Source organism: Aulonocara sp. 'chitande type north' Nkhata Bay, linkage group LG11 (genome assembly GCF_057382095.1).
Source record: "Aulonocara sp. 'chitande type north' Nkhata Bay isolate Kocher_YH1m ecotype deep benthic linkage group LG11, A_spYH_male_GT1.1, whole genome shotgun sequence".
In the NCBI taxonomy this organism is placed as follows: Eukaryota; Metazoa; Chordata; class Actinopteri; order Cichliformes; family Cichlidae; genus Aulonocara; species Aulonocara sp. 'chitande type north' Nkhata Bay.
In genome coordinates, this window is record NC_141354.1 from 35,313,059 (window position 1) to 35,325,021 (window position 11,963).

The 11,963-nt window shown below is 47.7% G+C and overlaps 1 long non-coding RNA gene across 1 annotated transcript; it reads left to right on the forward strand.

The window, feature by feature from the left end:
* Positions 1-2,978: 2,978 nt before the first annotated feature.
* On the forward strand, positions 2,979-3,552 carry LOC147319651 (uncharacterized). The gene is made up of 3 exons (XR_015131422.1): positions 2,979-3,107; positions 3,185-3,333; positions 3,415-3,552. It is a non-coding gene; the product is annotated as an uncharacterized LOC147319651 (long non-coding RNA).
* Positions 3,553-11,963: the final 8,411 nt, after the last annotated feature.

Genomic DNA, 11,963 nt, shown 5'->3' on the forward strand with positions numbered 1-11,963 from the left:
GGTTTAAGGATATGGTTTTTACAGGGTACAGGGAAAAGGTAGAGATTTGATAGGGTGTTCTTGTCTAATATTTTCATGTGTGTGCGGGTGCACGGGTATGTTGGTATGGGTATATATATATATATATATATATTTGTAGGTTGTGTATCCTTGAGGTGTTAATGGGGTTATTGAAAATGTGTATATGTGCGTATGTGTATATACGTATGTATGGATAGATAGAAACATACATGTATATATATATTAAAAAAAAATACACATGACATATAATGTAATTGCAAGGAGGTATTTCTGTAGTCTATTGATACTAGATAGTGGGAAAGGGGTGGGATTAAATAAGCTTGTGCTTCTTCCTGCTCCTTTTTGAACATGAAAGTTATTTGGAGTTGTGGTTGCTCATTTTCCTTTTGTTTTGCTTTGTTCATTTGTCTCTTTTAATTTTATTTTGTTGTACTTTTTCAACATGTTCAAAATAAAGATTCAATCAATCAATCAATCAATCAAAAACTTTGGCGTCTTTAGGCAAAAAGAAATGTACCTCACTGAAGCCAGAGAAGTGAGCATTATATCTGTAGATACAAAAACCAGTCCCGACATCACCTTCACGTTTCATCTGCTACAATATTGATAGTGGTTCGTTTAAAAAAGTTGTTTTTGAAGGACTGATTTGCATGAAAATGTAACGATAACAATTGACATTTGAGCTTGTTCTGGATCTGAATGCACAAGTTTTGGAAGACTTCTTTATCAATACATGATACAAAACTTGATATTTTCTATCATATCTTCACAAATATACATGAAATAAAAATAAGTTCTTGAGAAAACATCACAGGCTAATATGGACTGGATCCAGGGAATCAAGTCAGGCATGACGTGGAGTGATTTTTCAGTATTTAGACAGGAATGCAGATTCAAAAAAGAACTTCTATGAGAATCTACGAGTTCCACATTTTGGCTGTCGCCATCTCTGTGTTTACAAACCTGATGTGAGGCGCGAGACATGGTTCTAACTCAGAAGACATCCGATGATCACCATCAATCACAAAGTAGCTGTCCCCTAAACCCTGCTGTTCTTTAGGGGAACGCCATGCTTGAAACTAACGACTGACACGATGTACTCATCATGAAAGTAAGTACTGAGAGTGAGTATAGACTTCTATACAACTAGAATTCTTTTTGTAGTTCATCCTGCTGCCCGTTGGTAACTAAAAAGGAAAGAACGTTTGCTTCTCTTCAAGTAGCCAAAACTCTTTTTGTAAGTCTTTAATCGTGTTGTTTAGAGTGAGCCTCACGTGGCCATTTGAGGTACTGCAGTTTTCTCTGTTGGCTTCATTTTTCAGCCCTGGGGGTTGCTGCTCAGCTTTTGAGTGAAAACTGCTGCTTTTTTAGACTGAAAACTGAAACCAAAACAACCCTTTGGTTCACTGAAGATGTAACACACTAAAGGAAGGCCCTCTGCTATGACTTCCATTCCAAGCGAAGTGACAGTATTAGTTCTGGACCAGTTTTTCAAAACTTCCTCTCCTAAGAAAACCACCAGAGAGATTCTGGCCCACTTAAAAAGGCCTGTTCAAAGGGAGAGCTCAGAGAACCAGTAACAAGTCCGTGTTAATTCGGTCAGAGAGGGAGAAACTTCCTTCCATAGGATGATTCAAGTTATTTCCCTGGACATAAATAAAATTTCCAGAATCATCTGGTGGGCTTGATTGACAGTGGAAGGTCAGGAGTGAGAATCTCCCAGTGGAAAGATTGCAATCACAAACTGTGGTCAATATTCATTTTATGTTTGAACTTTTTATCAAAGGGCTCGGCTTTAACTTTCTGGATGAAGTGTATCGACAGCTTTTCCAGTGAAGCAGAATGTGACATGGTGACTCACATTCTGGCCCAACGTTTGTTTGAAGATTTTCTGGCAAAGCTCGAGGCTTCACTGCGACAAGAGCAGAATGCCACTCATCTTTGTCGGTAATGGTGTTTTTAAACATGACAAGAAACAGAAAACGTCAATAATTTCTAATGATGAGAATAACACTCAAAGATTATTAGAAGGTTAAGCTTTAAAATATAAGAAGCTTTAAAATATATGTGTTGTAAAAAAAAGTAATTTCTTAAATTGTATTTATCTATATCGACAGTTTTGTTCAAGTGAATTTGTGCCAGTGGAAACTGCAATTTCACTACCAAGTCCCTTCAATAGCAGTTATACAGACATTGATCGAATAAACAATCAGACTTCATCAGCAGACGGAGTTCCTCCAGTTGTCATAGATTTATAGACAACCACTTTCCGTTGGCTGATGAGGATGCAAAATTAAAAAATCATTTTTGTTTTCTTTTTCTAAATCAATACTTGAGTTGAAGCATTTCAGTGAGGTAAATAAGGTTTAGTGCCGCGCACTGACTCTAGAAATGAAGAGAAAGCCCAAAAGAAGCAGAAAAAAAGAACATAATTTTGTTTTTTTACGGATGCAGTTTTCAACTTATAACAACTATGAAATGTATTCTTGAATAAAAATATTTCACCGCATAAACGGATTTATTGATAGATGTAGACAATACGCCTGTTGCATGACCAGTCCAGTTTGTTGTCCACCCACAGCCCGTGGTACTCGTACGTGTTGACCACCTCCACCTCCTCTTCCTCTATCTGAACTGGCAGTGGACCTGCTCTGGACCTCCCGAAGTCCACAACCAGTTCCTTGGTCTTTGAGGTGTTGAGTTGCAGGTGGTTGGTGTGACTCCATGTGACAAAGTTCCTCACCAGACTCCTGTACTCCTCTTCTTGATCATCCCAGATACACCCCATTATGGCTGTGTCGTCTGCAAACTTCTGAATATGGCATAATTCAGAGTTGTAGCAGAAGTCAGAGGTGTACAGGGTGAAGAGGGGACAGCACAGTTCCCTGTGGTGCTCCTGTGCTGCTGACCACAGCCTGACGTTGTCATGGTCCGCGGCCCGGCGTCTGAGGGGCTGATGGGATGCCCACTCCCGTGGGCGTGGCCACTGACTCCACACCTGCATCCCATCCCAGGCGATCACCAGGTGGACCATTTAATCCTGCCCAGCCTGCTGCTCCACGCCAGTCCGTAGTCGTCCTTCAGCGGTAACGTACACCTGCGGGAAAGCCCTTATGTAAACCTATCCGTGTGAACTAACACTAACTCTGCCTTGTATACTCAGATCACAGCTCGGCGTGTTTGAGCCACCAGCCTGTCCACCTGCCTGTCCGGAATTTGGATCACAATCAGCCCCAGCCCCCTCGCCCTTTCTGGAGCTTCTCCCCACGGACCCTCACCCCTCCCTCCGGTTCCCTTGGCCCCGCTATCATCGTAAGACGCGTACACTACCTCCCCTCGTATGCTGCCGGTTTACCCGCACCCCAATAATCCTTTTTTCTTTTTCTGTTTCAGCCTCCCACGGTCCCGCTCTCGGCGTTTCCTGCGCGATTCTTCTCCCGGTCCCTCGGTTTCTCTGGTTCCGTGCGTTCTCTCCCTTCTACTCTCCCGGGACACTCTCAGTTATAATAAAGTTTATTTTTTCTCTCGTACCGCTGTGTGTGTGTGTTCTGCTCCTGGGTCCAGCTTGTGTGTGTTGAACTTCGGTTCTTGACAGTACGGACTGGCCAGTATGGACCCAGCAGAACCACTCCGTTCCGCCATTAATAAGCAGGGCGCTATTCTCGGTCGCCACGACCAGCAGCTTCAATCGCTCCAGGACCGCTACCAAGAGCTCAGTGACACTCGGGAACAGCTGCGAACCAAGCCGCCTGATCCCGTGCCCCACGGCGTTTCGCCTCCGCCTTTGGAGCCCTTCCACGGGGAGTTAGACCTGTGTGGGGGGTTCCTTTTTCAATGCTCCCTGTTCTTCAGCCGCACGCCACACGCCTTCCCCACGGATGCAGCTAAAATCTCCTATTTTGTGGGTTTATTACGGGGACGTGCTTTAACGTGGGCTGAGGCCTATTTAACATCTCACTCCATTCGTGATTGCGATTACGATGATTTCCTGGAGGAGTTCCGGGCTACGTTCTCCCCTCCGGTCTCGGAAGATGACGCCACACAGAAGTTGCTGGGGCTCCGTCAGGGGCGGCGCAGTATCGCGGAATACCTAGTCGAGTTTCGTACCAGAGCGGTCGCCGTGGGTTGGCCCGATTCAGCTCTCCGTGGGTTTTTTTTACGGTCACTAACCGACCAGATGAAGGACCAACTAGCTTTTCACGAAGAGACTAAATCCTTCGAAGAATTGGCTTCCCTCGCCCGTAGGATCGATAGACGCCTGCGGGAGAGGGATGCCGAGCGGCGGCTTAAACCTATGGGCTCCGTATTGCGCCCCGGGATCAGTGTTTCTCCGCCCACGCCCACGGCTGCGTGTGCGCGCTCTCCGTCGCCTCCCCCGCCCGAACCCATGCAGATCGGACGCTCTCGGCTTTCTCCGGAGGAGAGGGAACGCCGATTTCGGGCTGGAGAATGCCTGTACTGTGGGAGGCCCGGTCACCGCATCGCTGTCTGCCCGGTCCGCCCAAACGACCCGGCCCACCGGTAAGTCCGGGGATACGGGTGGGCAGCACGTTAAGCACTACTAGACCCCGATTATTACTGTCCGTTACCCTCGTAACTAATAACCAGACCTTTACATGCTCCGCGCTGGTAGACTCCGGGGCGGAACAGAATCTTATGGATGAGAGACTGGCTAAGAAATTAGCTGTGTCCCTCACGCCACTCGAGCCGCCCATCCCTGCGTCCACGTTGAATAATCAAGTGTTTGCTTATATCACCCACCAAACTGCACCTGTACAGTTAGTCACATCAGGGAATCACCAGGAGCAGCTTTCCTTTTTCACTTTTCCCGCTCCTGACACCCCGCTTATCTTAGGTTACCCCTGGCTACAGAAACATAACCCTCGCATCGATTGGGCCGGAAAGAGGATCGCGAGCTGGAGTGTGTTCTGTCTGGCGAACTGTTTGGGGTCGGCCGTTCCCTCCGCCTCAACGAAACGAAATTCAACCCCGCCACCCGCACCGGACCTCTCTTCCGTGCCCCCCGAATATCACGATCTTCGGCAGGTGTTCAGTAAGGACGAGGCGCTCTCACTACCTCCTCACCGTCCTTATGACTGTGCCATTGATTTACTCCCGGGAGCTTCGCTGCCCTCTAGCAGACTGTATAACCTGTCTCGCCCCGAAAGAGAAACCATGGAGAATTACATCCAAGAGTCGCTAGCGGCAGGACGAATCAGGCCGTCGTCCTCCCCTGTCGCTGCGGGTTTTTTCTTTGTGGGAAAGAAGGACGGGACGCTTCGCCCCTGCATCGATTACCGGGGTCTTAACGACATCACCATCAAGAATAAATATCCCCTCCCACTAATTAATTCTATTTTTGACTCACTCCAGGAAGCCACAGTCTTCACCAAGCTGGATCTGCGGAACGCCTATCACCTGGTTCGAATACGTGAGGGTGATGAGTGGAAGACCGCCTTCAACACCCCACTGGGGCATTTCGAATATCTGGTGATGCCGTTTGGACTAACCAACGCCCCGGCGGTTTTTCAAGCTCTAGTCAACGACGTGTTACGGGACTTCCTAAATGTGTTTGTTTTCGTATACCTAGATGACATTCTGATCTTTTCCAAAACACCCGAAGAACATCACATCCATGTGAGAAGCGTACTACAACGGCTGCTCGAAAACAGGTTGTACGTCAAGGCGGAAAAATGTGAGTTCCACGTTTCATCCATCTCCTTCTTGGGCTACATTCTAGCAGGTGGGCAGGTGAAGACCGACCCGGTGAAAGTCAAGGCAGTGTTGGAATGGCCGGTTCCGGAGTCACGGAAGAAGCTTCAGAGCTTCCTGGGGTTTGCGAACTTTTACCGCCGCTTCATCCGGAACTACAGCCAGGTGGCAGCGCCGCTCACCCAGCTCACCTCACCCAAAGTGCCCTTCACCTGGTCCCCTGAAGCCCACGCAGCCTTCGCTAAGTTAAAACGGTTATTCACTTCCACACCCATCCTAACCCACCCAGACGCTGCTAAGCAGTTTGTTGCAGAAGTTGACGCGTCTGATGCGGGAGTGGGAGCGGTTCTCTCCCAGCGGTCTGGGCCTCTGAATAAGCTCCGGCCATGCGCCTTCTTCTCACGCCGACTCACCCCCGCAGAGAAGAATTATGACATCGGTGACAGGGAACTGCTAGCCGTTAAACTCGCTTTAGAGGAATGGCGCCACTGGCTGGAGGGGGCCGCTCAGCCCTTCCTCATCTGGACAGACCATAAGAACCTCCTGTACCTGAGAACCGCCAAGAGGTTGAATCCACGCCAAGCTCGCTGGTCCCTATTCTTCGCCCGCTTCAACTTCACGCTCTCCTATCGTCCAGGATCGCGGAACACCAAGCCCGATGCGCTCTCCCGTCAGTACTCCTCCGACAGCGAAGCGACTCCCTCTGCCACCATCCTACCCGCCACCTGCGTGGTGGGCGCCCTCACCTGGGAGATAGAGGAGACCATTCGCCGAGCTCTCCCGGGAGACCCCGATCCAGGGACCGGACCACCCGGACGGCGCTTCGTTCCTGCTGCCGCCCGTGGAGCTGTCATCCACTGGATCCACACAGCACGATTCACGTGCCACCCAGGCGTGAACAGAACGACGCACCTCCTCAAGAAACATTTTTGGTGGAAAACGCTAATAAGGGACGTGAGGGACTATGTGTCTGCCTGTGCCGTCTGCGCCCGTAATAAGTCATCCACCCAGCGCCCCGCAGGCCAGCTCCACCCGCTCACTACACCCCACCGGCCCTGGTCTCACATCTCCCTCGACTTTGTTACCGGTCTCCCTGCCTCGTCCGGAAAGCGTGTCATTCTCACCGTTGTAGATCGGTTTTCCAAGGCCGCTCACTTCATCCCACTAGCCAAGCTGCCCTCAGCCGCTGAGACTGCCCAGTCGTTGGTTGCTAATGTGTTCAGGCTCCACGGAATCCCCTTGGAAATTGTCTCCGATCGAGGTCCCCAGTTCACCTCACAGGTGTGGAAGACCTTCTGTTCCGCTCTCGGCGCCAAGGTTAACCTAAGCTCCGGCTTCCACCCGCAATCCAACGGACAGACTGAACGCCTCAATCAAGAACTGGAGACTATGCTACGGTGCGTGGCCAGTCAAAACCCCTCCTCTTGGGTTACCTACCTGCCCTGGGTGGAGTACGCCCACAACACTCTAACCTCGTCCTCCACCGGTCTATCACCTTTCGAGGCGTCTCTCGGATATCAGCCTCCGCTCTTCCCTGAAGAGGACTTGACTCTCTCCGTCCCGTCGGCTCCACACCACCTTCGGCGCTGCCAACGTGTATGGCGCAGCGTTCGCAGCGCCCTCCTGCGTGCGAAGGAACGGCATGCGCACTACGCCGATCGTCGCCGCGCCCCAGCCCCTGACTACCAGCCGGGACAGAAGGTTTGGTTGGCTGCTGGGAACATCCCACTCCGGGGCACGTCCCGCAAACTAGCTCCCCGTTTCATCGGGCCATACGAGGTGGGCCGAGTCGTCAACCCAGTGGCGGTCAGGCTTCGGCTTCCAGCCTCCCGGCGTGTGCACCCCACGTTCCATGTGTCTCAGCTTAAACCAGTCCGCCTCAGCCCCCTGTGCCCTCCTTCCGCGCCCCCTCCTCCCGCCCGGCTCATCGGCGGCCATCCGGCCTATGCGGTCCGGCGTATCCTGGATGCGCGCCGGCGCGGGCGCGGCTGGCAGTATCTCGTGGATTGGGAGGGGTACGGCCCCGAGGACCGCCTCTGGGTCCCGCGCTCCTTCGTTCTGGACCCTCGCCTCATCTCTGCTTTCCATGCTTCTCTCCGCAGGCGGGGTCCCGGCCTGTCGCCTGGGGGCGACTCTTGAGGGGGGGGTACTGTCATGGTCCGCGGCCCGGCGTCTGAGGTGCTGATGGGATGCCCACTCCCGTGGGCGTGGCCACTGACTCCACACCTGCATCCCATCCCAGGCGATCACCAGGTGGACCATTTAATCCTGCCCAGCCTGCTGCTCCACGCCAGTCCGTAGTCGTCCTTCAGCGGTAACGTACACCTGCGGGAAAGCCCTTATGTAAACCTATCCGTGTGAACTAACACTAACTCTGCCTTGTATACTCAGATCACAGCTCGGCGTGTTTGAGCCACCAGCCTGTCCACCTGCCTGTCCGGAATTTGGATCACAATCAGCCCCAGCCCCCTCGCCCTTTCTGGAGCTTCTCCCCACGGACCCTCACCCCTCCCTCCGGTTCCCTTGGCCCCGCTATCATCGTAAGACGCGTACACTACCTCCCCTCGTATGCTGCCGGTTTACCCGCACCCCAATAATCCTTTTTTCTTTTTCTGTTTCAGCCTCCCACGGTCCCGCTCTCGGCGTTTCCTGCGCGATTCTTCTCCCGGTCCCTCGGTTTCTCTGGTTCCGTGCGTTCTCTCCCTTCTACTCTCCCGGGACACTCTCAGTTATAATAAAGTTTATTTTTTCTCTCGTACCGCTGTGTGTGTGTGTTCTGCTCCTGGGTCCAGCTTGTGTGTGTTGAACTTCGGTTCTTGACAGACGTACTGTGGTCTGTCGGTGAGGTAGTTTGAGATCCAAGCGACCAGGCAGGGGTCCACCTGCATCCTGTTTAGTTTTTCCCGAAGCAGACAGGGCCGGATGGTATTAAAGGCACTTGAAAATTCAAGAAACAGGATCCTGACTGTGCCTTTTCCCTTGTCCAGGTGTGAGTGGGCTCTATGTAGGAGGTACAGGATGGCATCCTCCACTTGTCTGCCTGCATGTCTTTTTTGTATTTGGGATTCTAGTCTATTCTTTAAGTTCTACTTTTCCACGCTGTTGGACTCAATTCTGCTGCCAACACTATGGACAAGTCACTTTCTTGCCCATCTTCTGAAAGCCAATCGAAAGATGAACCACCTCTTACTTATCTTATACATTAGTTGAGTAAATAATTTACTACATGAAGTAAAATACATAACTAGTGTATAATTAGTATGCTAGAAATGACATAAGTAGTGTGAATCATTTGGTTTATCCACATTTTTAACATGAGTTCAGACAGAGCACATCATAACAGCTTGGCACTATTTTGTACTTATGTATTTATCTATTATTCTTTTCTTTTCTTTTAATATCTGTTGATGCAACTGATTGTACAGTAAAATATTTTTAAATGACAATTTGCTTAAAATTCCTTCAGACACCTTTGAGGATATGCAAAAATGTGGCTGTGCTTTGTTCTACCTCCTGCAGGAGTATCTTAAAATATACATTGTTTCAAATTTTACTACAATTGGAGAAACAGTGCTTCTGAGAACGTCTGACAGTTCAGTGGACTGACAAGACTTTATAGAAATACTGTGAGAAGCAAAAGCAAACTCTTTCTCCATGATGTTGTAGTGAAAGTTGAAATCTTTAAATGACTGACTTTGTACCAATAGGGAATGATTTGTAATTTTGTGCAATCAACCTCTTATCACAGCGCTGTCAAGTTGAGGAGCATCATCAAGTTCTCCAAGAGGTTTTTTGCCACTTTAGCCTCCAATTTAATTGGATATTTATCCCTGTATTATACAGCCTTACCACTCTTCTCTCTATCTGCCGCTCCGTGTCTCTGCAGTGTGTGGGCAGAACTCGATGAACAAGCTGTTAATAAGGTTTTAAGAACTGTAATTTGAGTCCTATCCAAACGTGATCAGGCTGAGAGTTCACATGACTCATCTATGTGGACTTTAAGGATAGAGATTGTTGAAGTGTCAGGATGTCATCGAGCAAGATGCTGAGAGAAGAGGCTGAAGATGGGAATATATACTGAAGCACGGGCCTGGAAGTGACAAGAAGTGAGCTCAAGTGAGAAAATTCGGTTGGATGGTGGTGCGAATGGATGGGTGTAGACCAAAACTCAAAGCTCAAGTGTGACAAATTGGAGGTGTGAAATTTAATATGTGTGTACAAAACAAGCTGTTGACCTCAGTAGACTACATTTGAACTCACCGGTCACTTTAGTAGGTGCACCTGTTCAACAGCTTAGTGACGCAGATATCTAATCAGCCAATCACATGGCAGTAATTCAATGCCTTTAGGCCTGTAGACTTGCTCAAGTTTAACCTAGGCATCAGATGGGGGTAGAAATGTGATTTAAGGGACTTTTAGAGTGGCATAGTTTCTGGTGCCAGACGGCTCATCTGAGGATTTCAGAAAATGTTGATCTACTGGGATTTTCCCATGCATACCATCTCTAGGGTTTACAGAAAATGGCCCAAAAAAGAGAAAATATTCAGTGTGCGTTAGTTCTCTGGGTGAAAATATCTTGTGGATGTCAGAGGTCAGACATGGACTTCTTCAACTGATAGCAAGTAACCTAAGGTATGTACATTTGGATGGTAGGATCAGAATTTGGTGTAAATATTGGGGATGCTCGTGTTGGGGATATTTTCTTGGCACACTTGGAACCCCTTAGTACCAAAAGAGCATCATTTCACCTACGTGAGTATTGTTGCTGACCATGTCTATGCCTTTATGAACACAGTGGTGGCTCATATCGTCCAAACCTTGGTGCTTGAACATGACAGTGAGTTCACTGTACTCAAATGGTTTCCACATTCAGCAGATCTCAGTCTAATAAGAGTACCGTTAGGATGTGGTGGAACAGGGGTTCATGGATGTGCAGCTGACAAATCTGCAACAACTGTATGATGATCTCATGTCAAGAAGGACCAAAATCTCCGAAGAATGTTTCCAACACTTTGCTGAATCTATGCTATAAAGAATTAAGGCAAACGAAGAACCAGCATGGCATTAGCAAAGTGTAGCTAATGAATGGACTGATGAGTGCATGAGCACTTTTCCTGGTAATATTAACCATATAGTAAAAGCCACATACACATAACCAGTCACTTTAAAGCTTTTTAAAGATGCAGCATTCACACAGCAATGACGCATCAAAATGTATCACTTTATCATTTTGACTTGCAGCCTGAAGAAGCTGCAAGTCATTCTGCCGCTAGATTGAAATTGCAATTAAACTTAACTAAGATCAGTTTAATAATTTGTGATTTTAATGACTGAGACTTTGATGCTGACCTGTACTACAGAATATATAAACCAGGATATCTCAGCATTATTTATTTATTTATTTTACCTTTTCTATGTCAAGTGATTTGTGGGTCACTGCAAAGAAGGAAGATGCACAGCTAAATTCACAGGAATTTTTAACTTATATAGTAATCATTTATATCCACTATACGGAATAATAATTATTGCATATTTAGAATAATTATATGAGTAATATGTACAGTATACAAGTGACTTCATACAAGCAGGAGCTTACTCACTTGATCCTGGGAGGAGATGCAAATTCCTTGGAAGGTGTGTCGGGAAGGCCATCAGGACTCTGCCACCTCAAATATGTCACTGCTTGCTGTGCTGACCTTGTGAATGAGGGAACAGCTGAAAGTACTTTTTAGTATATATGGTGTCTATAAGAAAAAATATGAATGTTAGTGTCAGTAATGTTTATATAGGTGTATTTTTACACATGTGCATGTTGTACTACAAAAACCAAACAAAGCTGATGGCATATGCAAACAAGGAGCCAAATGCTTTGGCCACAGAGGTGTGGACTTTAAATGGTTTAGATAATGCAGAACACTGGTCAGGTCTTCTGGCACATCAGACATTTGTGTCTCCATAACATCCAGCATTCAGTATTTTAATTTCACAAAATTACCTGCAAAGTTGATATTCTACCCATCATTTTAATCTTGACAGCTTGTGTTTAGTTTATTTGGCATGCTAGAAAACAATTACCTGGTAATTATACGCAACCTTAACTAACTCTTCTACAATGGGAGGGGTGTAATGTCAGTTCTGTTTGACATCAAGCTAAGATAGGCCAAAGAGGTTATTGTGATTGGTCTGATTTGCCTGTTTATTAGGATTACACAGACCGTTATGAGTTATTA